Source organism: Tenrec ecaudatus, unplaced genomic scaffold (genome assembly GCF_050624435.1).
Source record: "Tenrec ecaudatus isolate mTenEca1 unplaced genomic scaffold, mTenEca1.hap1 Scaffold_1823, whole genome shotgun sequence".
Classification (NCBI taxonomy): Eukaryota; Metazoa; Chordata; class Mammalia; order Afrosoricida; family Tenrecidae; genus Tenrec; species Tenrec ecaudatus.
The window spans coordinates 23,781-48,771 of record NW_027458093.1 but is presented as its reverse complement, the minus strand read 5'-3'; the positions used below and the strand labels follow the sequence as shown (position 1 = coordinate 48,771).

The 24,991-nt window shown below is 41.5% G+C and overlaps 1 pseudogene; it reads right to left on the bottom strand.

Moving 5' to 3' along the window:
- Positions 1-22,632: 22,632 nt before the first annotated feature.
- Positions 22,633-23,762, bottom strand: LOC142436149 (cytochrome c oxidase assembly protein COX11, mitochondrial-like; annotated as a pseudogene).
- Between the last annotated feature and the right edge of the window lie 1,229 nt (positions 23,763-24,991).

The window sequence follows — 24,991 nt, the reverse complement described above, 5'->3', positions numbered from 1 at the left end:
CACAGGTTGGAGCTCACCTAGCTGGGTGTGGTACAGTCTTAAATGCCCTAGGCCAAAGGGAGTGTTCTGGAGGTCAGCAGTGGAGTGTGAGAGAACAAGAAAGAGACAAAGAGGAGGGAAAAAAATTAAAAGTAAGACTGTTTCGACTGTGCAGGGAATATAAGGAAGAGAGGGAAACAAAAGCAACTATGCAGCTGAGTCCCACTCCCCACCCATGGAGCTGCATGGCTTTAGTCCCTCTGCAGCCCTCAAAGACCATGGGGGACAGAGACAGAGATATAAACAAAAGCAACAATGTAGCTGAACCCTGATCCCTGCCAGTGGAGCTGCCAGGGTATGGGTTTAGTCCCTGCCCAGACGCAGAAGTGGCAAGCTGTGGCTGTGCTGTGAAAAAGCCCCTGAACAGCCTTCTAGGGCTGTGGAGGAACAGAGAGCAGAGATGTAAGCAGAAGCAACAGTGTAGCTGAACCCTGATCCCTACAGGTGGAGCTGCACGGGTCCTGTCCAAGCCCTGAGGCAGGTGAAAGCATACTGTGGCTGTGTTGAGACCAATCCCCACTACAGGCTCCAGATGGTCCCTGCTCCAGCAGATAGAGTGGCGGGGCCAAGGTCACGCCCCAGCAGGCTTCCACTGAGCTGTGCCAAAAGCCCTCAAAACCCCATGGGTCTGTGGCTACTTACCTTTGTGATGTTCCTCCTATGTTCCAGCAGTGGTGAATTTCCCTCTAAGCAACTCTCCTTGACTGGGTTCTACGGAGTCCCTCTGGTATGTGTCCAAATCATCTTTTTTTTTTATGGATAGAAGAATTTTTATTTTTCTCTCTTTGTTAGCCTTTTTTTCTTCCCTACCAAAAAATGTCTTGTTTTCGGAATCCTAGGCTCATCCACCACCTTGCTACAGCTCTGTCCCGGACGCAGCCTAGCTTGCCCTGGAGCTGCTGCCGGAACCACACAGCCCAGCCTGGTGTTTCCGCAGAGGGTGAGCCGCCGCCGCCTCCACAGTCAGCCTGCCCTCAGCATTCGGCTCACACAGAAGGGACCCCTGCCGGAACGCAGTCTGCAGTCCACAATCTGCACCAAGCCCGGAGAGCCTCAGACAAGAGTCGAGCTCAGGGAGGATGTCAGGCTCCAGGGTGTCACAGAGCAGCAAGAGAAAGACCAAGAAGAAACCTGACACTTGGGAAGAAGCGAAATTTCTGGTGGGCTCCATGGCAGTCATGAATGGCATGCGAAAGCAGAGAACTTTTTGCGATGTGATTCTCGTGGTCCAGGAAAGAGAGATCCTTGCTCATCGTGTGGTCTTGGCTGCAGCCAGCCCAGTTTTTAATGTCATGTTCACAACTGGCATGCTCGAATCAAAATCCTCTGAAGTAGAACTCAAAGACGCAGACCCTGACGTTATTGAACACCTGGTGGAATTTGCTTACACTGCAAGGGTTTCTGTGAATACCAACAATGTGCAGTCTCTGTTGGATGCCGCAAACCAGTACCAGATGGAACCTGTGAAGAACATGTGTGTTGATTTTTTGAAAGAGCAAGTGGATGCTTCAAACTGTCTCGGTCTAAGCATTCTAGCAGAGCGTCTAGACTGTCCTGAGTTGAAAGCCACTGCAGATGCCTTTATTGACCATAATTTCCCTGACGTTTCCAAAACTGAGGAGTTTCTCCACCTTGATGCTGAGCTAGTAACAAGTCTGCTCAACCAGGACTCCCTGACCGTGAGCGCAGAGGAGGAGGTTTATGATGCTGCCGTCAGGTGGCTGAGACATGATGCGCCGAATCGCCAGCCTTTTATGGTGGATGTCCTTGCTAACGTCAGATTTCCTCTTATCTCAAAAAAATTTCTTATGTAAAACCATCCCATTTGAATCCCTCATTCAAGACAATCCTGAGTGCCTTAAGATGGTGATGAATGGAATGCGGTATCATCTACTGTCTCCTGAGGATCAGAAAGAACTGGCAGATGGAGCAAGGCCTCGAAGACCACAGTCTTGTAGATATTTTAAGCCAAAGTTGGAAAAAGGTGCATATGGCACACGATCCTGAAGTGAGAATGTAACTTCAGAAATTTCATTTGATGCATGTTTTGCTCTTTAAAATTACCTGTGTTGATAACTATTTTGTATATCCAACCACATGTTTTTAGTCTTCAAGTAGAACAGTTTAAGTAACTGAAGAATTGACCCCAAATTTTCAAAAAAAGTCTCATTCAATAAAGTATGTTATTCTCAAAAGCCAGCATTATTAGAATTCCATCACAATATGTTCAGTATTTATATTAAATGTGCCCACCCTCCCTTATTTTTGTTATAAAACTTTGTCTTGGAAATATTTTGCCACTTACTAGGACCTATTTATATTTTTTCATATTAATTATTTCTAATATAATAATTGCAGAGGCAGCTTTTGTTAGAAATTATTTACCTTGCCTCATGCAAAGTGAACAGTAGTTTATACTCTGATATAAGTAGGCTACTTATTAAATAGGATTGCTTGGTAATTATTTTTAAATTCATATACTTGGCATTGTTCAGAAATCTGGAATGATATTAGCTGTCATTCATTGAGACCCTCCCATAGCTGCCCTATACCTGCCAGGAATGGTGGCTTTTCCTTATTATTAAATTGATTTCCGTCAGAGAACATTTTCAGTAGTAACATGTAATTTTCCAGAATTAAGTCAATATATTTTTTGGAGCTAATAAACTTATACACTATTATCTCTATATATTCCTTGGATTTAAATGATGACAGGAGGAATTACTGTATTAATTACTGGCTGAAAAATGATAGAAAAGGAAATCTTAATCTTTTTTCAAATATTGTCAAGAAATGACTTCTTGGCACTCTATTTTAAAGGTGAATCATACCATTCTGAGGATGCCAGGGAAGAGAGAAGAACTTTTAATCTATGAAAAGAGGATAATTGGATTTCAAATAGTTCACTGAGAAATTTAATTAAAAATAACCAGATTTCTTTTTTTTTTCACAACTTTTGGAAGATTGCTTTATGATCCTGAGGGAAAGAGAAGGGTGAGTATGTTGGGCAGAAATATATTAACCATTGTGCATTTCAAGGAAGGTTCACCATTGCCATTTCGGTGTTCTAATTGGAAAATTCTCCTTTAGAGATGACAGACTATTTCTTGTGCTCCTCATTTTAAGTGGGGGCTCCTCTTTTGGCTTGATATCTCTGCATAATTTAGGCGATGGGTTCCGTGGCCTTTTGTGTCCACTGTAGTTTCACAAAATGGCAGGCCATTCTTAGGCCTGGTACACTCTTGATAGATTCTTATATAGAAAACCTAGATTTTTATTTTATTTTCCCTCTTACCATACCTATCGATGTTTGGGATATATTTCTCCTATTGATAATGGTGAGTTGGGTATTTCTCAAACTACTGACGTTCAGATGTGAGACAACTTCCAATTCTGTTTAAGACCGATGCCTCTATCCTTTTCTGGGAATTTTATTACATACCCTGAAGTCATTCAAGGCTCTTGTCTACATTTTCTATTGATTATGTATTTTATAATGAATGTTGGATTTTGAGTGTGAACATGGCAAAGGTAGGTAATTTCTTTTTTGTCTTCAAACTAGGACCAACAACTCTTTTTTAAATAGATTGTGAACACATGTTCTCTTAATAAGCACTTTCATAAATAATAGTATAATAGAGAAAAACATTTTCATCTGTTGAAATCTACTATGTGGTTCATTTTGCATAAGCATGAATAGGAATGTAAGACAGGTGTAACAGTACTAAATAAAAAGAGGAATGAAAATAATGAAGTCATCTTTATGAACGTCACAGAAAGCATGTTCTCCCTTTATTCCGGCTCGTAGCTCAGAAACTGTTGATAGAGGTTACTGTTCTCAGCCCAGATTAGGTGGAGGATAGGATTGAGATGGAAAAACCCTTGCTTACAGTTAAATATTATACATGTCAATTAATAGTTGTTGTAAACTGTGTTTCTCTACATATTTGTAAGTGATGATGTAGCAATCCCTGGTGCCACAAAGTTCACGATCGTGGATGCTATTTGAAAGGTGAGCAGGTACCACCCACCAGCTGGCCCCTTGCACAATTAAACTCACAATCTATGTCCAAAAAGATTACAGTTTAGAGATCCCTATGGGGGCAGTTCCAGTCTCTACAAAGGGTGACCTGTAGTCAAAATGGACGATACATATACAAAACAACATATCAGTGATGCAGTCTGGACTCTCCCTAACAGATATTAAACACATGCTTCCTCCTGGTGCTCCTAATCTGAGTTCTAGTCTAGTCAACTGTTTTGGATAATGGCAAGTTTGCTCTTTATGATACTACTTAGTGGAATCATAAATAATTTTCATTTTGCCTTTTAAACTTGGAAGATTTTCCTGAACCTTATGGCTTCATATACTACTTTCATTATATTTTGAAATTAATTAATTGTCATTTCTGTTTTCTGTATTCATTGCTACACTTCACTTACTCTCTATTAGAATGTGATCATCTCTTAAGTGTCCTCACTATTTGAAGAAAACAAAACATTTTGAAGGCTCTTATAGTTCTTGTACCCACTCATCAATTGTATCAAGATAATTTGTACGTATGTCATCATCACTATTTCCTAGACATTTCTTTTCTTCTTTTTAAAAAATCAATTTATTGGGGGCTCGTACAACTCTTATCACAATCCATGCATCCATCATGGTCGTCTCCTCACTCTTAGTTTGCAGATTTCAATGTGCTCTGCAGATAATTTTGTCCCCCGGTCTCCTCTCCTAGGAAGAAGGACTCTGTTTCAAACAGCACTCCATTTCCAGACCCATGTGTCCTGCGCACTTCTACTGGACAAGCTACAGCGATTTAACAAAGAATATTAATAGGTTCAGAGATTGAAAAAAATACTCAGTTCAGTTTTCAACATAAAATAAAATTTGAAAACCTTCAATACGAATAATGAGTTAAATTTGAGATATGGCAACACAGAAAATCAGTCTACAAATGAGATGGATGTACTCAGATAAATGACAATTTATCTTAGTGTTTCCTCGAGGTATGAACATTTTTCACCCTGTTCTCAGAACTACGTTTTATGGGGATTCATGATAACCTGGAAGAGTTAGACCATAGAAGTGTTTGCTATATGTCATTTGCTTTGTTTTGTTTTTTTTTTCTCCTCAGGGGAGCAGATTCTTCCCATTCTAAATTGTAATGCAGGATTGTTATGCTGGGAATCTACATGGTGATGAAGTGGGAGAACAGGGAGTTTCTGTGTGTTCTTCTGATTGAGTCTGAACCTTTTATATCACCTGGGCAGTAAGGCTCTGACCTTCATGCCTGTGGTGTAGTTTATAGTTTGGCCTGTCCATGCTCCTTTCCTTCATTGCAAAATCTCCTTTATGTTTGAACTTTTAATATCTGTTCACGATACCTTCACACGTAGGTCTCATGGGTAGGATAAGGGGTGTCTGGTTGATAGGGGAAATATTTTACCTCCAGCTATGAAAAGTCAATGGATTTGACCTTTCTCTGGTGAGAAATCTTTTGAGTTGATAAAAGTCTCTCCCTCCAGTGTCTGAAACACAGGGCTTATTTTGAATGTTCACTTGAAAATCTGGAGGGGTTTTATACTCAAAGCTTACAAAGTTCGGGGCTCCACTAATGACTGGCCCCAGAACTTTCTCACTGTCTCAGTAAACAGTACTCTCTCTAGCAATTTATAAAATTTTAATTTATGTTTTTGTTTTATCAAAAACATGTGTTTAGTAGCTTCTGATTCAGGTAAGCAGAACACAGTTGTTCCCATCTGAATAGACCTCCTCTAGATTTCGGATGGCATTTGATATGCCAATTCACTTCAGTTCTCTGATGGTGCATGCACGGACTCCTAGCATCAGTGCACCCACGGCTCATGTTGCAAAATAAGAAGCAGGTGCCTGACTCAGAGAGGAGGAGACAGTCCAAGAGAGACAGAGCAGGGGTCCAGAGTAGAAATGGAGGGGCAGGTATCCAGAGAAGGCCTAGAGTTTGTACGTGGGCAGAAAGTTGTGGTCATCTCCACGTGACTACACATTATAGAGGGATGAATGGACTGATAGTATAGGATGTTTCATCACCCAGAACTGGGAAACTGATCTACATTTGATCAACCCTATTCTCAGTCCCTAGGTTCTTCAAGCTGAAACCTGAGAAACCAGTTCCCTGGCCTTGAAATGAAGTGTATCCAATGGTTACTAAGTTTCCTCGAGCCCTGAGCACTTGAATTGTTTTAGGACTATTCAGCAAGGAAGGATTCCCACACCCTCCGCCCCAGAAAATAGGTACTGTATATTAGAAAAATATCTGAGTTTGGAGAGATATGTCCTAATCTTATGGGCTCTCACTAATCTTTTTCACAACACTGATATCATTTTTACATTAAAATTTACAACTTATGTTAATCTTGTTAATCTGTCATTAATACATCTTGCAAAATTATTAAATTTATTTGGGGAGTTCTATCAGACTTATCATGATAAAATAATATTTCATTATATTTTAAAGAATGTATTGCTTGGTTTTGTATGTTTTCTGAATACTTTACATATTTTATATTATTTAATTGATTGCTTTTCAATTTTTCTTATAAAATATTTTGTAGGCTGGTTTTTATGTGAGGAGAGGAAATAAGAAAATTTTATGCCTATTAAAATAACATTTTGGTATACATTATTTTAAATGAGTAAAAAAATAGAAGTTCATGGAAGATATAGCTGACTATTTATGAAAACACACTCATTACATGTATAGTAATATTGAGGATGATACAGTAAAATGAGTAAGACTTACCCCACACCCACCACAGTGAATCAGTGAAAAATCACTATGGCCCCCTTGAATGATCTGTATTATTCCATGAGAAGCTGATTGTGTCAGATCTCATCTATGAAGTGAGAGAAATTATAGGGGTCGTGTATAAATGGATACATCTGTACCCGTCATGACCAGCTGTCAACCCACATCATGAGATACACCCACCACTAGCCATCAGGATTCCAGACCACATTTGAGATGAGCAGCGGAGCTATCCTGGTGTGTGGCTCTGTCAAGTTCTCGAGGTTATCTCTTATTTATACCTGATGTAGACCAGAACTGCATTCATGAATGTGAATTATGAGCATGTATAAGTGCCCTATAGAGTTGAAAGCTGAAACCATCACCCCGATACAGCAATAAGCAAGGACATTGCCATATAGGGTGCTCTTGAACCACTGATACCGAAGTGCACTCATCAAGGAGTGACTATGGAGCTTTATTTTCCTATTGGCAGTCATCCTGGGTAAGATAAGACAGAGATGAGGCTGGAGAAAACACTGTGGCAGCTCCAGAGCCCTCACCTTCTGGTTTACCTCCTCACAGGTGTTATGCCCAGATGCAGTTAGTGCAATTTGAGGCAGAGGTGCAGAAGCCAGGAGAGTAGGTGAAGGTGTCCTACAGGACTTCCGGATACACCTTCTCCAGCTATGGTACGAATTGGGTGTGACAAGTACCAGGAAAAGGCCTTTAGTGGAAGGACTGGATCAGTACCCACGCTGGGAAGTCAACATACGCCCCGGGCTTCACACAAGGCAGGAAGACATCTCCTGGGATGCGTCATTCAGCACAGTTTATCTACAGACTGGCAGCCTGAACTCGAGGACACTGCCACCTCTTCCTGTGTGAGACACACGCTGTAGAAATCCACATCCCGAGAGCGTCAGGACACCTGAGGGCAGGGCAGCTGTACTCGCTGAGGCAGTGACTCAGAATATTTAGTTGAATCTTCTCTTTATTTACCTCCTATGAACTTAGAGATGAGAAACAAAGACAATTACTTTCTGTGAAATTATCATTATAATACCGTGAAATTAAATGAGCCCCTCAAGGGGGGAGGTTAAAAATACCTTGGTATGTAGCCTTTCCTTATCTCTCTGTGTAAACACTTACATCTCGGTACTGACAACTATGCCGACTCCATGAAGGTTCGAATTACCACCTCCAGACACAATGAAAAAAACACAGTTTATTGGCAGAGAGAAGGTGAGAAAATGGAAGCCAAGACCATCTAGTACCCAGTGAGAAAAGAGGAAGAGGGAGTCAGTGTGATCCCAGACACAAACTTCCTGCTGGGAGAGACCTGGGCTGCAGGGGGGATTCAGAACCCACATATCACAGGTCACACCCCAGGGGCAGGTGCCCATGCATGGTTTCAGGGCTGGTTTCGTCTTGTGATCTGGGGATGCTTCTCCATCGCACTGTTTCCCCCAAGGAATTTATCTATTTTTTTATGACAAAGGAATGCAAGATTATTGTATAAGAAATATTTAAAATCAGACTATTGCAGGTACGATGTATAATAATGGAATTGAAATCTCAACGGCAGAAAGTGGGAAGGAGCAGATAAAATATAATTTTTATTTCTTAGTGTTATACCTCACTTATTTGTATATTAGTGTTTACAGCAAATGCATGTTTCAAGTACTGTTTGATAATAGTTGAGTTGGTTGGATTTCCTTGAAGGCGGACATGATCTTATCACAAACAGTACTGTATTTCATGATGTGTTTAGCAAGATCCTTCCTGCCAATGAATGCCATCCCCTTCTCTTCATTGTGTTGTTCTTTGCGTAGTAAATCTTATGGTTTCCTGATCAACTTGCAATACCATTTAAGTCCTTTTAAGCTCACTAATGCCTAGAATACCAACTAAGTATCCCATTTCATCTTTTGCCCCTTCCAATCTTCCTAAATTTATAGTATGCAAATTATCAATTTTGATCATTAGAAGACTTTTGCGGCTCTTTCTCTTTACCTTGAGTCATGCCCCAGCAGCAAAGGAAGATCCTGACAGCTCCACTCCCAAAGCCTTTACCCAAATTACATCCTCATGGCTGAATCCCCTCCAAGAAACCAGCTCTACTTCAGTCACATTTTGAGTGCCCTCGAACATGAGGGGTCCATCCTCTAACAGTAGTTTCAACAATTTCCTAATTCCTTTTCTTATGCTGTCAGTATTTAACAATGCTTCAAAAGTATGCATAAGATTTTCAAAGCTTCTTCCACTGAAGAAGGTAGTGGGGTCCTTCTGCATTGTCTAGTCTTAGTCTGGAAGCTTTGATGAAATCTGTTCATTTTGGGTGATCCTGCTGGCATTTGATATAACAGTGACATATCTTCCAGCATCACAGCAACACACAAGCCACCACAGTATGATGAACTAACAGACAGGTGGTGAGAATATAACATTATTCCTTCAAAATACACCATACAAATTCTGGCTAATATTTTAATTACAACAAATAAATAATTGCCGAACTCCACCAAATAGTGGAGTAATTCAATTCAATATTTTCAATTTTGGTCTTAACATTTAAATAAAAAGCCATGAGGACATCAAGAATTTAAGTCATGAGAACAACAAGAATTTAATAAGTAAACAAACAAATAAATGGGTCTAGAAAACTAGAATCAATGACCAATATATAGCATACTCAACCAAAAACAAAACATATTGCTCCCGTTAGGCTGGAATTTATTTCAGAAATAAAGTGAAGCATGAAACGAATAGAAACACATAGATATTTAATAGAAATACAGATAGATGAGAGATACAAGATATGGACAGGCTATATAGAGAAAATTGACAGCTAAATCAATAGTTCAGCAGATTGATGGACCAATTAATAGATTTATGATAGATAGATAGATAAATAGATAGAAAGATAGCAGAGATAGGAATATGTATAGATGGATGACAGAGAGAAAGAGAAACTCGTTCAACAGACACCAGTGTCATTGTGCATTCAGGTTCAGGGGTTTGGGCTGAGTCCAGACAGATGGTGTTCACAGAACACTCTTGTCTATACTGAGATAAATTGAAGACTAAATGCACAAACTACTACATGCAGTGTGTCATAAGGAGGAAGGATGTTATAAAACAATGACTCACTCTTCAAGAGATTGTCTCAAGTACCTGGGTCCCCACAACAGGAACATATCAGTTATTTGATGTGTGTGGTGATGCAGATAAAAGTAGGTCAGGGAAGCTATGTGAGACCAGAGTGTAAGCACCACGAAGGGAAGGTTGGGATGTATTGCATAGGGTCTCGGGACAAACAGCACATAACCCAGTTCAAGACTCAGTGCATGGGGAGCAAGATACAGGTTTCCTTCCTGAATTTGGGGCCTCCCTATTCAATTTTCCCCTGTGTCATGGTTTTTATTCCTCTTCCTGTCTCTGAGAACCAAGATTTAGATGTTTTTAGCATAACCGTCAACTCCAGAGAACAGAGGGAGGAGAATGAAGCATGGAATTAGGACATCTTCTCTGGGTCCTTGCTCTTTTCTTGGGAGACCCCGAGTGCACAAACCTGAGGTGCTTTCTCCCCATCAGAGGAGAACTGAAGGGAAACGTTTTAATATTATTTTTTATTTTTATCTTTACACTTGCTTGTGGATTGTGGGAAGATTTACCAAGATTAATGCTCATTCAACTATTCATACACTCTTGTTTCATTTCATTGACTGTAATACACACAAACTCCTGTTACAATTACCTTTGCTTTCCAAATATTCTGAATGTTCCCCTGGATAAATGTTGCCCTTTTAATCACAGAACTTAGATTATTTTAAGGTAATTGTATCTACCCAGGATTATTGCTCCCAGGTAGGCTTGTCAATTATTTGACTGGAAGTTTTTCCAAGGGGTGAGTTCAGTCCCACACCTGAAGCGATGCTGGAAGCCATGGTCTCAGGACTTCCACAAATCGACCCAACAAGGAAGCCTAGTCTTTGTATTATTCTTTTGTGTGTGTGTGTATTGTTTCACTTTTTGTCCCACTCTACCCAAGACCTTCTAACGCTATCTTTTCCAAAGAAGTGGGTACTGATAGCAAGGCACCACCTATTTCTTCTGGTCATAGAGATCAGGAGACTCCTATCCATGATTCATTACAACATTGGACGAATGGTTTCGTTGTGTCTTCAAGGATCATCACTCTGGAAAGGGTGAAACAATTAGCTGCACCTAGTGTGGTTTAAAGTCCCCAGTCACTACTCTCAAAGCCCAGATGTAGGACATTGTCTTTGTGCGCCGTTATCTCAGCGGGTCTTGTGTCCCTGAGCCCCAAGGCCTCCTCCTGAGAGAGAGAAAAGTTAACAAACTGATTGTTTTCTTTAGTTTAGATCACAGTAGGTCAGAGAAATGTTTAGACAGATTATGAAATTTATGAGATTGTGAAACTGATGAAGGTGAGATATTCTCCATGTTGGATTTTTAACTTCTCTAACAAACAGCTACCCTGTCAGAGAGACGGTGACAAGGGCCAGGTTGACCATGAGTATTCAGAGTGACACACTCATCTTTGACTTTAATCTGCACAGATTTGTCTGACACTCCGAGTAAAGCTGACATTCCCTGAGATTTGTTTCCTCTTCTCAGGCAGCAGGAAGTACAGGAGAGACCTGGGCGCTAGGACACACCTGAGAGTCTATTGAGAGTCTATTTAGAAGGGGTCATTCAGTTGATGAGATTCTTCAAAGTCTTCACTAAGGAGACAGAGGTACCTTCCATCATGGACATCATTCCCCACAGACAGTAAGGAGGGACCCAGGCTCCTTGGGCTGCAGATTCACACTGGGTTTGAAACCACTCTCGCCTGAGTGTGAATGAGAGATGCACTAAGTGGAGTCACAGTTCAAAGCTCTCTGTGTGTGAGGTTCTAGTGCTAGTGCCAGTCTTGTCTCCCCGCCCCCGCCCTCTCTCTCTCTCTCTCTCTCTCTCTCTGCATGTGTGTGTTGCAGGATGTTACTAGGATTAAGTTCTGTCCCTCCCAGGAGTCCCAAGACCTGGGTATCCAGGGTTATAGGGCTGGAGGAGTCTGACACGTAGGGCAGGGCAGAAATATGCAAAGTGGAAGACATCCATTTTAGACCCACAGGCCACCTCCACAGGGGAAGGTTTCTCATCACCCAGCTGGTGAACTCAGTGTGATTCCTTTGCATCCTCCTTGCAAGATGGGGTCTGCCACCCTAGATCTCCTCATTGCTCTTCTCCCAGGTCAGGATCACCACAGGTTTGAGATGAATGGAGGATGTGTGTGCAGAGGGAGTCTCTCATCTCTCAATCCTATCTCCACAAGTGTCTGTGCTCAGGTGCAGCTGGTGCAGTCTGGGACAGAGGTGAAGAGACCTGGGGAGTCTTTGAGGATCTCCTGTAAGACATCTGGGTACAGCTTTAATAGAAACTGGATTGGCTGAATTAAGCAGACACCTGGAAAGGGCTTGGAATGGATAGGGATAATTTATCCTAGTGATGCTGATATCAGGTACAACCCATCCTTCCAAGGAAAAGTCACCATCTCCACAGAAAACTCCATCAGCACCATGTACCTGCAGTGGAGCAGCCTGAAGGACTCAGACACGGCCATGTATTACTGTGCAAGAGACACAGTGAGAGAAACTCCTTCCTGAGAGGGGCAGAAACCCTCAGCCTGATGCAGCTGCAGAGCAGGAGTCTCAGAGCATCTCTCAACTCAGCACCAGAGAACAGAGTGTCTGCTGTCTCCCAGTTCGTGAAACCAATAACACAGGCCACTGGCACGACAGGGCGACATCTCCCCACATGGGAGCACTGATGTATCATACCAGTAAGAGTTTCTCTGGAGTGGCCCACTGTGTAACTTCTGATTAACCGCAGCACTATACAGCATATGACGTAAGGTTTCTTCATGAAATTCTCAGAGTTCAGCCCTTGATGCTCTTGAAGATTGAGCAGGTGCGTTGTCATATAGGAAAAAAAAATCAGCTCAAATGTCCTGGTCTTTTCCTCATTAAGGCCATTCCCAATATTACTAGAATTTCTTCCTAAGAAGTAGCCATGATCTTTGCTTGCTTTCTAACTTGATTCAGTTGCCTGCATTCAACTTGATTCAAGAAACAGCTTTATAGAAACTTCCTGGGGGAGCAGTGGTGCTGTGGCATTAACAAACTGCTCATGGATCCCAGACCTGATAACAGTTAGTTACTGGTATGAAGAAGAATATGGCATCAGGCCTGGAAAAAGGCTTATGACTTATGGCTTATGAACAACCTGTGATATGAAGATAACACAATCTTGCTTGCTGAAAGTGAGGACTTGAAACACTTGCTGATGATGATCAAGGATTGCAGAGGTCATTATGTATTAGGATTCAATGTAAAGAAGACCAAACGATGCTGGCCAGATTCCAATTTTGTTGTTGTTTATGATTACTGTTTATTTTGAACTGACTTTGAAAAGTCAGCATACTTCATGAAGACTCCAGACACCCGCCTTCCTTCCAGCTCCTCTCACAACAAGCTGCCAGGAAGAGAATTCACTCTCTCTCCCAATAACTCAAGTCAAAGCAAAACAAAAAAAGTGTTACATGACTCAGTCTTTATAAGTGGCCTTGATATTGCCTTGTTTGTTTGAACCAAGTGAAATAAAGCTCAAAGGATTGAAATTTTCTTTTATGTTGCAGGATCCTTTTGCATTTAAACTCTGAAAATTGTCTTTCATTGTGGGACTTTGTGATTCTTTACAATTATTATTGTCCATTCCTAGATTGTTTTCTTCCTTCAATAAAGTCTTTGATATTTACTGAAAGCTCTTGCTTGTCTTTGAAAGGAAGAATAGAAAAGTAAATGTAATATGTACATTTCATGACCATCGATGTCTACCAATCACTATCAAGTTCCTAAAAAGAAATAAAACAAACAATAAATATTAATAAACTTACTATGTATTTGAGCAAAATGTAGTACACACCAAGGGATTGAAAAAGTTATCTTCAATAACTAATTTTTGTTCCAAGATTATATTTGTTGTGATTATAATAACTAAGGAGAATCTTACTACAGTGTAAGAACAATTAAGAACATTGGACATTCTGTTTGAGGCCATACCCCAACATGCTTAACTTTGTGTGGCAATGTAAACTCCACAGCTTGACCAAGGAACCTCCCCATGGGATATGAGATGGTGCCACAGCATGTTGGAACACCCCAGTTACTTGTTTGTTTCCTTGGCTAAATCTGTAAACCACTCCCACCTTTTTATCCCCAGGAGCTTTCCTTCAGGAATGTTCTGGTTTAGTTCTTGCCTGATTCAAGTAAAGCAGACCCTTTCACTTTCATGCTGCTCCTGTCTTTTTTCTCAGCTAGAGTGGTGTCGCTAACTTGTTTCACACTTCGTTTGGCTGAGTGTGTTTTTCAATGTGAAAATATACTCTGTCTTATAGATTCGAAATCACCTTAATGACAGTGAGGTTGGGATTGGTGTTATCACAAAGAAGATGATGGGGGTCAGACTTTCTCTTCTCAGTTTCTGAGAAGAATTGGATTGTCTCTACTTCATTCTTGGGGCTTCCAAAATGCAGAACATCTCATCAATTTCCAGGTAAAATCTCAAACCTAGTGGAAAACATTACGTCATGGACAGGGTCCTCTAGGATCCACAAACCTTGTCCGTAGTCATGAATTACCTGTGGAGATTCTTCTGCCAAGTGGTTACTTCTTTCTGATAGTTTCCAGATTCCCAAAATGGGTTGACATAATAAGGTTTCCATTACTTGTCATCAGTAATTATTTTCCCTCTTCCTAGTTGTCCAAGATTTGGGCCTAGGATTGATGAATCCCTCAGATTCTCAACGTAAACTTTGCTATCTCTGGTGACTGCTGAATGCCAGAGCTGGAGCTGCCAAAACCTGCAGAAGAGGTTGGAGTAGTTGTGAGCAATATATTCTAGTATCAGAAAACAGCCTCCCATCCCTATGGAACTGGTACTCGAACCCCAGAAGAATACCCACAAATCAGTTATCTTGCATCTGAGCTCAATCACACTGAGGGCACAGCTGTCCACTCATGTGGGAGAGAATCAGAGAGAGAACTCAGGTTAGCAGGGCAGGCGTAGGTGGGTAGAAACTAATAAATATTAAAAACTCACCTAACAACACAGAAGGCGCACAGCAAATAACCCAATTAAACAAAAACAGAGAAGACGAATTAAAGTGATAAATACCCAGTTTTAATGCTCATGATAAAAGAAAGGCGGCTGGAATCTCCCAGATCAGAAATCAGAGAAGAGACACCATTCCACAGATTTTATGGACAGTGAAAGGCGAAAAAGAATCTAATAATGTCCCCACATAAGAAACGGATCATAGAGCTGCTCACTGTCATCATGCCTATCCAGCGGTTGAGGGGAACGAGAGGGGATGCACTGTGACCTCTCAGATGGCAAAGGCTGTTGTGTCTGCCATATAAAGCTTATAACTTGAAAGTTACTTTCTTAAAAAAATTAATAATGTGCAACAAAGAAATACTTGGTACAGAACCTGTTTAAGAGCTCTATTTTCCTGAGAATGCTTGTGTTTCTCTGAGTCTGAGGGAGAAGAGTTGCCCATAATCTCTACACAATCGCTTCTAAATATCAGGGAAGATGCAAATGCAGCTCTCTGCCTGCTGATAAACCAGCCACAGCCCCTGATGTTTGAGATCTCAGAGGACATTCCAGTTTCCGGGTCTCTGCTGTTACCATTTCGTGACAGGAGCTTGTCCAGAGGACACATCATGAATTTAGCAGCAACACTGGCTTTCATTTTGGCTATTTCACATGGTAATTGTGGTGTACCGTACTGTGTGTGTGTGTGTGTGTGTGTGTGTGTGTGTGATGGTGAGTGATTTAGTTTGTATGTGGGTCTGTTTGCAGGTGGTCAGTGTGAGGTGCAGCTGGTGGAGTCTGGGGGCGACGTGAGAAAGCCTGGGAGGTCTCTGAAAATCTCCTGTGTAACCTCTGGATTCAACATCAAAAAGGATGGCATGAATTGGGTCCGCCAGGCTCAAGGAAAGGGCCTGCAGTGGGTTCTCGGGTATTAATAGTGGTGGAAGGGTCAATGCACCATCTCCAGAGACAACTCCAAGAACACACTCTATCTTCAAATGGACAGCCTGAAAGCTGAGGACACGTCCATGTATTACTGTGCAAGAGACACCCAATGGGCGCAAATCAGTGAGAGGCCATACACAAATTTTCCCTGCACAGAGGACAGTGGTCTCCAGGGGGCGCTCAGGACCCACAGAGCACAGGACTCAGACCCAGGAGCAGGTGCAGCTGGAGCTTCAAGGCTGGTTTCCTGTGGGGATCTGCGGATTCTGCTAAATCTGTTTCCCTAGGGAATCTCTCTCTAATTTAAGAATATTAGTTCTGTGCCTACTTCTGGTATCTGTGAATTCAAATAGTATATTGTAATGGGAGAATATAGTCTGTCTTACAGCAACAAACAGTCTGTCCCTTAAGGGCAGGAAATGACTCTGTCAGGTGTCCCTGCATCAGAGTTCTCATGACGCTCAGATAAATACTTTCCAATCAGACTCAGGGGAAATGGGAGACTGGGAAAAGGTCACTATTAAGTGCCAACATTATTGACTGAAAATTTCACAGTATATTCTTCCATCACTTTGTAAGGTTTCATGACAATCACTTATTCAAATTATAGAAACGTTGATACATGCACACAATAGAATGCTATACATGCCAAAAAAGTACCAGAGAGACCACAAAGCACATTAGGACATAGACATGAGTGTAACTAGACAATTACACACGCACACAAAACAATGAAGCAAAAACAAAACAAAAAACACCTACAAAGGAGGCTCCACTCAAATTTGGGCATGTTGTCATATAGCAGGAATTGGGAAATGGCAAGGGCTTCTGACATTCAGCAGCGTCCCAGCGTTACTTCAGTTTCATAGAGTCTCCTGTGATGGTGTTCTCAAAGGAACCAAATTACTGTGTTGAACTTAAAGCTTAAAATCTCCAACGTGGGAGGCACAGCTGATTGCTATTCTAAATTCATGAGTTTCAAGGTATGATCACATGATTTCAAATGGTAAAACCAAGATCAGAGGAGGGAATGGAATGAGAGGTTCAATTCAGGACTATCATTGTTGAGGTTCTCTACTTTCTGGACGCCAAGGTCTTCCAGCCTCTACTGATGTGCTGTTGATTTTCTTTCTCTCTTGGCATTGGTCTGACAAGGGAGAAAACAACTCTGCACTTACCTTTTTAGCACCCTCAGGTGGATTCCAGCACTCTTGTGTTTGATGAGTGTAAGTTTTGTCTGGAGCTCCGCTAAAGCTAGAGGTAATTAACTGAAGTTCTGTCATTCTTAGGGAAACATTGTGAACCTAGGTCTGAGGTGTGGCCTTACAAACATCCACGTTTCTCCCTCAGGGGCAATATGGGTCCAGGAGAAATTTCTGCTCTCTTTCCAGGATCGACCTTCTTCTGTTTTTACCTCATCTGTTTCCCCCACAGTTGCTATAGTTTACCACATGAGACCATAACTTCCTGTTTTGGAGTCTTTAACTTCTACATCTTGGTATTTGTATATTATAGATGAGAGGGCCTATATTCTGGGGGGTGGGGGGGAATCATATGGTGTCCTCTGTTTCTATTGGTTTCTTGTGTGACTTAACACTACAGTTAAATGTGATAATAATAAATCATATTTTCCCACAGATTTAGTTGCCAGCTACTTCCTCCAGGACACTATTTCTGCTGTCAGCTACTTTCATAGTAAATTACACACACAATGACACGTTATTCTGCTGATGAAAACCAGACTAGCAAAGGTATTCAACTCTAGGAGAGAGGACACACCCCGTAGGATGTCCAGTTCTCCCCATTTACTGGAAAGCTAAGATTATACATAAGTCACAGTGGAATTTTTGCTGACCTAAGATGCCCTTGTGGCAATATTAAAAGTGAACAGAAAAGGTGTTGAACAAGAGAGTGAAACCATGTGTGATGGTTTTCCTGATCAGGATGTCTTTGTGTTTGCATGGTCCAATGCAGCTGGTGGCTCTGGGAGACTTGAGGCAGACTAGGGCCCTTCTGAGATTCTGCAGTCCAACCTGTGGACCCCTCCCCAGCAGTGATGGCATGGATGTCATCAGCCAATTCCAAGAAGGGCCTGAAGTGAGTAATAGTTATTCCATATCCTACCTACACACTGTGAATTCCTGATTGACAGTCACCAGAGAAAAGCCAAGAACATTTTTTATCTTCAAATGGACAGCCTCAATCTAGTTCAGTAATGGAGACACGGAATAGGGAATGTGTAAGAATCTGTACACAAACCTCCCTAAAGGGAGGTATGGACTTCAGGGATTGCTCAGGACTCTGATTCACAGGACTCAGTCTGGCAGACAGTGTGGAGGGGAGTTAAGAACTGGCTTCCTCTCCATCTTACAGCTTCCATTGGAGATTTTCACGATGTCAGGGTTTGTATCAACTGCTCAATTATAAATTTTGCATTGTAAGGTGAGGAAACTGGCTCCCATTTCTAAAGTGCAGAAGGACACAAATGGAGTCAGATACACACAGAGGGGACAAGGCAAAGATGAGGGATCTCTCAGCTATGATGCAAATCTGTGTCCAGTAAGGGTTTTGAGAGGAAAGGGTGGCTGGGATTTCCATAAAGTCAGCACAGTCCAGCATGAACTAGCAATCACATCACAATGTCCTCAAGCCATAGTTGTGCATCTGAGCTGTCCTGTGTATCTCAAAACCTGGCTTGTCTTAATGCCCTGGACATCCTCAGACACTGGCTGGGAATCAGGACTAAACAAGTGATGGTTTTCGGAGGACACATTTGAGGGCCTGGAGCATTGTGCTACCTTGTGCAGAGTAAGGAGAGGTGCTTCACTTGAGCAAACATCTTGTCCACTGTTTGCCTTGCGTTTTGATTGCAAATTGTCCCCACCCCTCACAAACATTTAAAAATCCACGTGTCAGAATTTTATAGGTGCATATTAAATAGTTTTATTTAATTGTAATACAAGCATCTTTAGCCTACAGTTGTACTTTCCCAAGGGACCCACAGCCCTGTCAGAAGAGAACTGATAGCCTTCAGTGCCCAAGGCTGGGATTTTAACCTACTGCCTGAAGAATGATTTGCATAGGAGGAAGCCCTGTGCTTATAAATAGAGGCTCCTTTGTTTCTTCTGAGGCCATCATAGGGCAATTCTTCTTTTGAACTCATCTGTGTGTTAGTTTTGAATGAGAGAGCACGTTTTCTAGGAGGTGTCTGTGAATGGTCAAAGGACAGCCCAGCATTTCTGAGCCAAGTATTCTTCCCCTCCAGCCCTTCATTGCTCCTGCCCTGAGTGAGGCTCCCATATATCCTGTGCATCAGAGGATGGGCAGTATAGAGTTCTTTGAAACCATCAGGTTCACCCCACAGTGTTCTCATTACCCCACACTCTCCAAACACATTGCTTTTTTATACACTGACGCCATTTAATCAACCTTCTCAATGTCCTTGGTCATTTTCATATGTGGTAAATAAATGTTTTAGAAGAATTAATACTAGATCTGTCCCAAGGAGTTGGGGATTGGTTATCCCACAAATATCCACCTCTTCCATGATGCCATCCAGTGCCTTTTTCCACCCACTCCTCCCTTGAGTAGATTTCCTCATGTTTCTGGGCTCTGTGAATTGTTGCAATGTCCAACAGATACTAAGGACAGGCAGCGGTAAGCTCGACCAGAGACTGCCCTTCACTCTTGTCCCTGTATTTCATTAATGTACATATGCCCTGAGGCCTCTGGCAGGATGTCTGCAGTTGGCATTGACTCCCTACTAATGTTCATCAGCCATGTCTTTCCCCACCTTGGCCAAGATCATCACAAACCCCACCGCTCTTACAAGCAACACCATCACTTCATCCAGTGCCTGATTGCTAAGGAAAACCTCAGGGTAAGTCAAGTGAGTCAAGTGCCACCGTGTTTCAGGGAAGAAGTTGCCAACTAGAAAAGTTGGTCCCCAGACAAGACAAGGTTTTAACTCTGCGAGAAATGCAAGATTCTGAAGAGAGACTCTGTTTGACAGAGAACGTTCAGAAGAGTGCAGACCAGTCAGGTGTCATGACTTCACGTGTAGAGACACAGCAGAGCAAGGAGGGGGGAAGAGTTGTTTAATAGACAGGGCTTTACCTATAAATATAGACACATCGATCTATTTCCCCATCCTCCTATATATATTTGCATGTACATGTCTTTGCCTAGACCTTCATAAATGCCCTTTGACTCCTAGCTCTTTCCTCCATCTCCCTTGACTTTCCTCCTGCCCTACTACCATGCCTCGTTGCCACCTGGGCTAGAGTATACCTCTTGTCTACACAACCTTACCCTTGATCATTCCCCACCAGGCCTGCCATTCCCCCCTCTCTACCATTTGGGGTCCCATGTTGTTCCCTTGTCCCTGTGTTTGTTAACACTACTTCCTTACCCCCCTATCCCCCCACCCAAAGTCCCCCCAGAACTGTCGGTCCAGTTTTTTTCCCTACAGATAGTTCATCCAGCCTGTCCTATTCAGACAGACCTGTGGAGACACTAACATGCACGAAAACAAGACAGAGGAAAACAAAGCAACAGTATGCAACCAGACAACAAAACAACAAAAATAAACCACTGAAAATCTGATTATATGTGTTTTTGTATTCTTTCCAGGATGAGGCTTAAAAATGAAGTCCTATTTCCAATATTTTATATTTTCCTAATTATACATTCTCTTCTTGTTCCCAGTTTAGGTCAGCACCTTCAGAGTTGATTCTTCTCTCTGTGCCTGAGATAACAGATCACAGGGAAAAACTGACAAGAGCTTCCACCCTGTGTACCACGTGGTCTAGAACAGATTCAGTAAGAGATTGGCAGTATAACTAGGGGATTTACTGGGGTGGGCATCTGGAGGATCCTTGAGCAAAAGCCGGGAATGGCAGGGTTCAGACTCCATGCCGCTGTCTCTCAGCATCAATGAGGATTCACCTATGGAAGTGGACAGAGACATCATTCCTGAGCAGACAGCCCCCAAGCACTCCTCTCAGACACCACACCCAGGACTCTGCCCAGCAGGACAGTGGGGTTTGGCATTTCTGGGCCCCTGCTGCTTCACAGAAGTCTGGGAGCTGCCACTACCCTTTCAGTGGGCCACTTCCCAGTGTGTGTCTGATGGCACAGAGCGTTTTGGAGAGTGCAGTTGGATTTTTATCCATGCCTGACCCCAGAAATTCAATAAACACAAATCACAATTATAAAAGAAAAGCTAAATAGTTATCAGTAAGCAGAAAAATGTGGAACCAATAAATAATAAAGGCTTTATACAAATAAAATCATCACAATTCATCTGATACAATTAAAGCTTACTTTAGTGATTTTAAATGAGATGAGAACAGCTTTTAACAATAATACACACCAGCTTTCAATATATTAAGAAAATAAATGATAATATATCTAGGGAAAGTGAGGTAAAATAAAATTGTCACACTTCATGGTATATCATTAAAATTTAGTGATTTTGAATGAGACCTGAGCAGCTTTTAGCGTGAATACAAGTCAAGTTTCCAAGTGTTAAGGAAATACATTAATATATCTGAGGAATGAGCAATAAACCCCTCATTATCTTGATGGGATATCATTGTGTTCACAGAATAAAGAAAGGATAAAGTAGAAATAGCATTGTCCCTTTCTAGGGTCACCAGATTCAAAGGAAATAGATGATAACACTATTCTAAACTTTAGAAAGAATGGAAGATACATGTTTAAAGGCAAGATACATTTATGAGATCTACCGAGGCAATAAACCTCAGGTGATTACCCTCTGTCCATAATAGAGGGATGGGAATCACCTGGTTACTAATCAGATTGCATTGGAGAGATGATTATAGTAGAACAAAATGATAAACCTGGCTTGAATGGTTAAAACTTTTTCAGTTAACCCCCCTACTGATACATGTTGGGTCTGATCTGGTTTTTTTTCTTAACTATTAAAATAATTTAATGTGTCTTTAGAGTTTGTTTACAGGTAGACTTTCGATATCAGTATATGTATACAACCCCACACATATTTTAACATTGAAGGACTTGTAACTATCATAGTTAATCATATATATAGAGAGATTTCATGGTACCACAATTGCAACCTAATTATTTACATGGTACAATCAATATAAAGCAGTCCTAGATCTTAAAAGTAAAACAAATAAGAATTTGAAGAAAACATGCAATCTTTGAGCAAGTAACACACCTCTTTCATGTTAAGGACTAACAATAATGACTATTCACACTGAAGGCAGGTAACACCACTGGTTTGAGAGATTTAATAATCAACCTGTTCAGAGTCTGGTGCACAGCCAAAAATAAACATCAAGTGTTCAAATGATACAAGTATGAAGGGCCAAAATTTGGAAGCAATCTAATGAATTAAGCCGTACCATTAAGTCTCTCTCTCTCTTTATATATATTTATATTTATATTTAAAGCTAAACAGTTACTTACTACTATCAAGCTCTTAAGAGTTTGGTGGCAGTCACTCTTAAGTAGGCACTCTTTAAGTGGATTCCTTATGGTAAAAGCTAAACCTGTTTTCTCGATTTTAAATGTGGTTAAGATGTCCAGGCATGGAAGGAAGCAAGCTGAACCATCACCAGTACACAATAATTAAATACAACATAGTAGAAATATTTCATCTCTGAGAAGTCAGACACATGATTTCTCAAAAATCACAAATGGGACGCAGATTTAGTTGCTGACTTCAATGATAGCCTGGAACTGGCAATTTATGGCCATCTTTAGCTCCAACAAAAAGTATAAGAAAGAGTGATGAGATCAATATTCACCATTCTTGGATCTTCAGCACATTCAGGATCAATGTAGAAAAACCCTGGCATGTCTACTTCCTCTTGTGGATTAAGCCTTTGTTCTTCAAAACAGAAGCACTGTATTCTATTGAAATACTGTCCAGCTTCAAATGGTACAAGATTGTATGTAGAAATCCCGATGACTGGCTTGTCAGTCGGGTTCTTAGCTTTGTAAAATGCCAGTGCCGTCTCTCCTGGCATTACATATATTTCCGTTTGCTGAGGTCTAAAGTTCCACTGGAGACTTGCATGCACATCCGCATTAAAGGTTACTTTAGAGGGAGGGGGGAACAGGGAGGGAGCGGGGGAAAAAAAGAGGACCTGATGCAAAGGGCTTAAGTGGAGAGCAAATGCTTTGAGAATGATTGGGGCAGGGAATGTGCAGATGTGCTTTATACAATTGATGTATGTATATGTATGGATTGTGACAAAGTTGTATGAGCCCCTAATAAAATGTAAAAAAAGAAAAGAGGAGAAAAAAAAGAAAATGATTAGGGAAAAGAATGTACAGATGTGCTTTATACAACTGATGTATGTATATGTATGGATTGTGATAAGAGTTGTATGAGCCCCTAATAAAATATTTAAAAAAGAAAAAAAAGGTGACTTTAATAATGCGATCCTTAACAGGCACCATGTTTTCAATCTGGTTAGATCCATGACCAGCTACAGCTGACCCTCCAAGTCCAGTAGTCTGGCAATAGAGCCGATAAAGGGGCACCGCTGCGTAGGACGCCCCCAGCATGGCCATGGCGACCGAGGTCACGTATGTGAGGACAGTCTTGTTGCGGCGCCGCCAGGCCTCCTCCTGCGCGCGCATGAACGGGTTCGTGCTCTTTGGCCCCTGAGGCGGCTGCAAAAGCAGGCCCAGTGCCTGGCTCCGGAGCCCCGACGTCCCTAGCCGCCTCAGTCCCCTGTCAGGAGCTTGGGTGCCACTCCGCCATGGGCAGAGGAGGGGCTCTAGCCTCTGGTCAGCAACGCAGCGTGACCCCAGCGCCCGGCACACAGCTCCAAGTTCCTCCATGCCATGAGCCAGACCTGATCTGGTTTTCAACATTCTCTCTCTCTCCCTCTGTTTCATATTGGGTATACTCTACTCAGATGTATTTTGTCATTGGTGGTAACCCTACTGAATTTATATTATTATCTTTTCTGTTTTTCTCAGAATATGAAACCTGGGATTGATGCACCTATAGACACAGCAAGTAAAATAGGGTTCCTGAAGGATATGGTGGGGTGGGGCTATGGGAGACAGACCGAGTAAGATGGGGTTGATATTAAAGAGTTTAGGAAGTAAGAAAATATTTTGAAACTGACTGTGGTAGCAAATGTACAATATGTCTTGATGTGATTGAGCTATGGAATTATACGATATCTGCATTATCACACCCAAAAATGGTTTTTGGAAAATAAAAAGCAAGATTATGTGCTTCATAAAATGAAAGGTATAAGAGATTATACAATATACATATTTAAAACCCCATATAAAATTTAAAATATTATTGTAGTAAATGAAATATAACAGAAATAAATGGAGGAGCATGTCACGGTATTTATTGTAAAACTCAGTGACTCTAAATCTTGCCATTTCTAAACTGAATGATAAATTCAACGTGATAACATTCAACATCTATGTAAGGATAAGGTCACTAGAAGAACAAAACCAGAGCTGCATAGAGAGATAAAGAGAACTGCTCATGCAGTTGTAGAAGTGGGCACCTCCATTCTGACCCTAAGTCCTCGAGTCTTAGTTAGGCTTCTCCTGACTTATGTAGCTTCAGGGGCTGATAAATCTACAATAGGCTGGAGCACAACTTGATGATAGTTTCAAAGGCAGGTAAATAAAAACAAGTCATACTTGTTATTGAAGATGTATATTACTTCAAGGTCAGATCACATGTCAGATACCAGGCCACTGTGGACTCTCAGGATTGGCGGGGGTTATTTCAAGCTTTCGGTCAAATTCAAAAACTAGAGCTTGAAGAGCCCAGATGCAGGATCCAAACCCAGAAGGAAAGGAACAAGTTTCCCTACCAATCTGTTTATAAAGGAAGTAGATAACATTCACACAGAATATTTGTTTTCCAGTTGCTTCAGAGCTGTGTCCTGAGTAAGGGAGGTACACTCTACCCTAATCATACAACTGCTTGGCTACGCACAGCAGACCCCATTATGGAATTGATTGAATTGTGTTCTTTCACATGATGAGGAATTACTAGGTGCCAACTACCAAACCACTAAGCACACTACCCC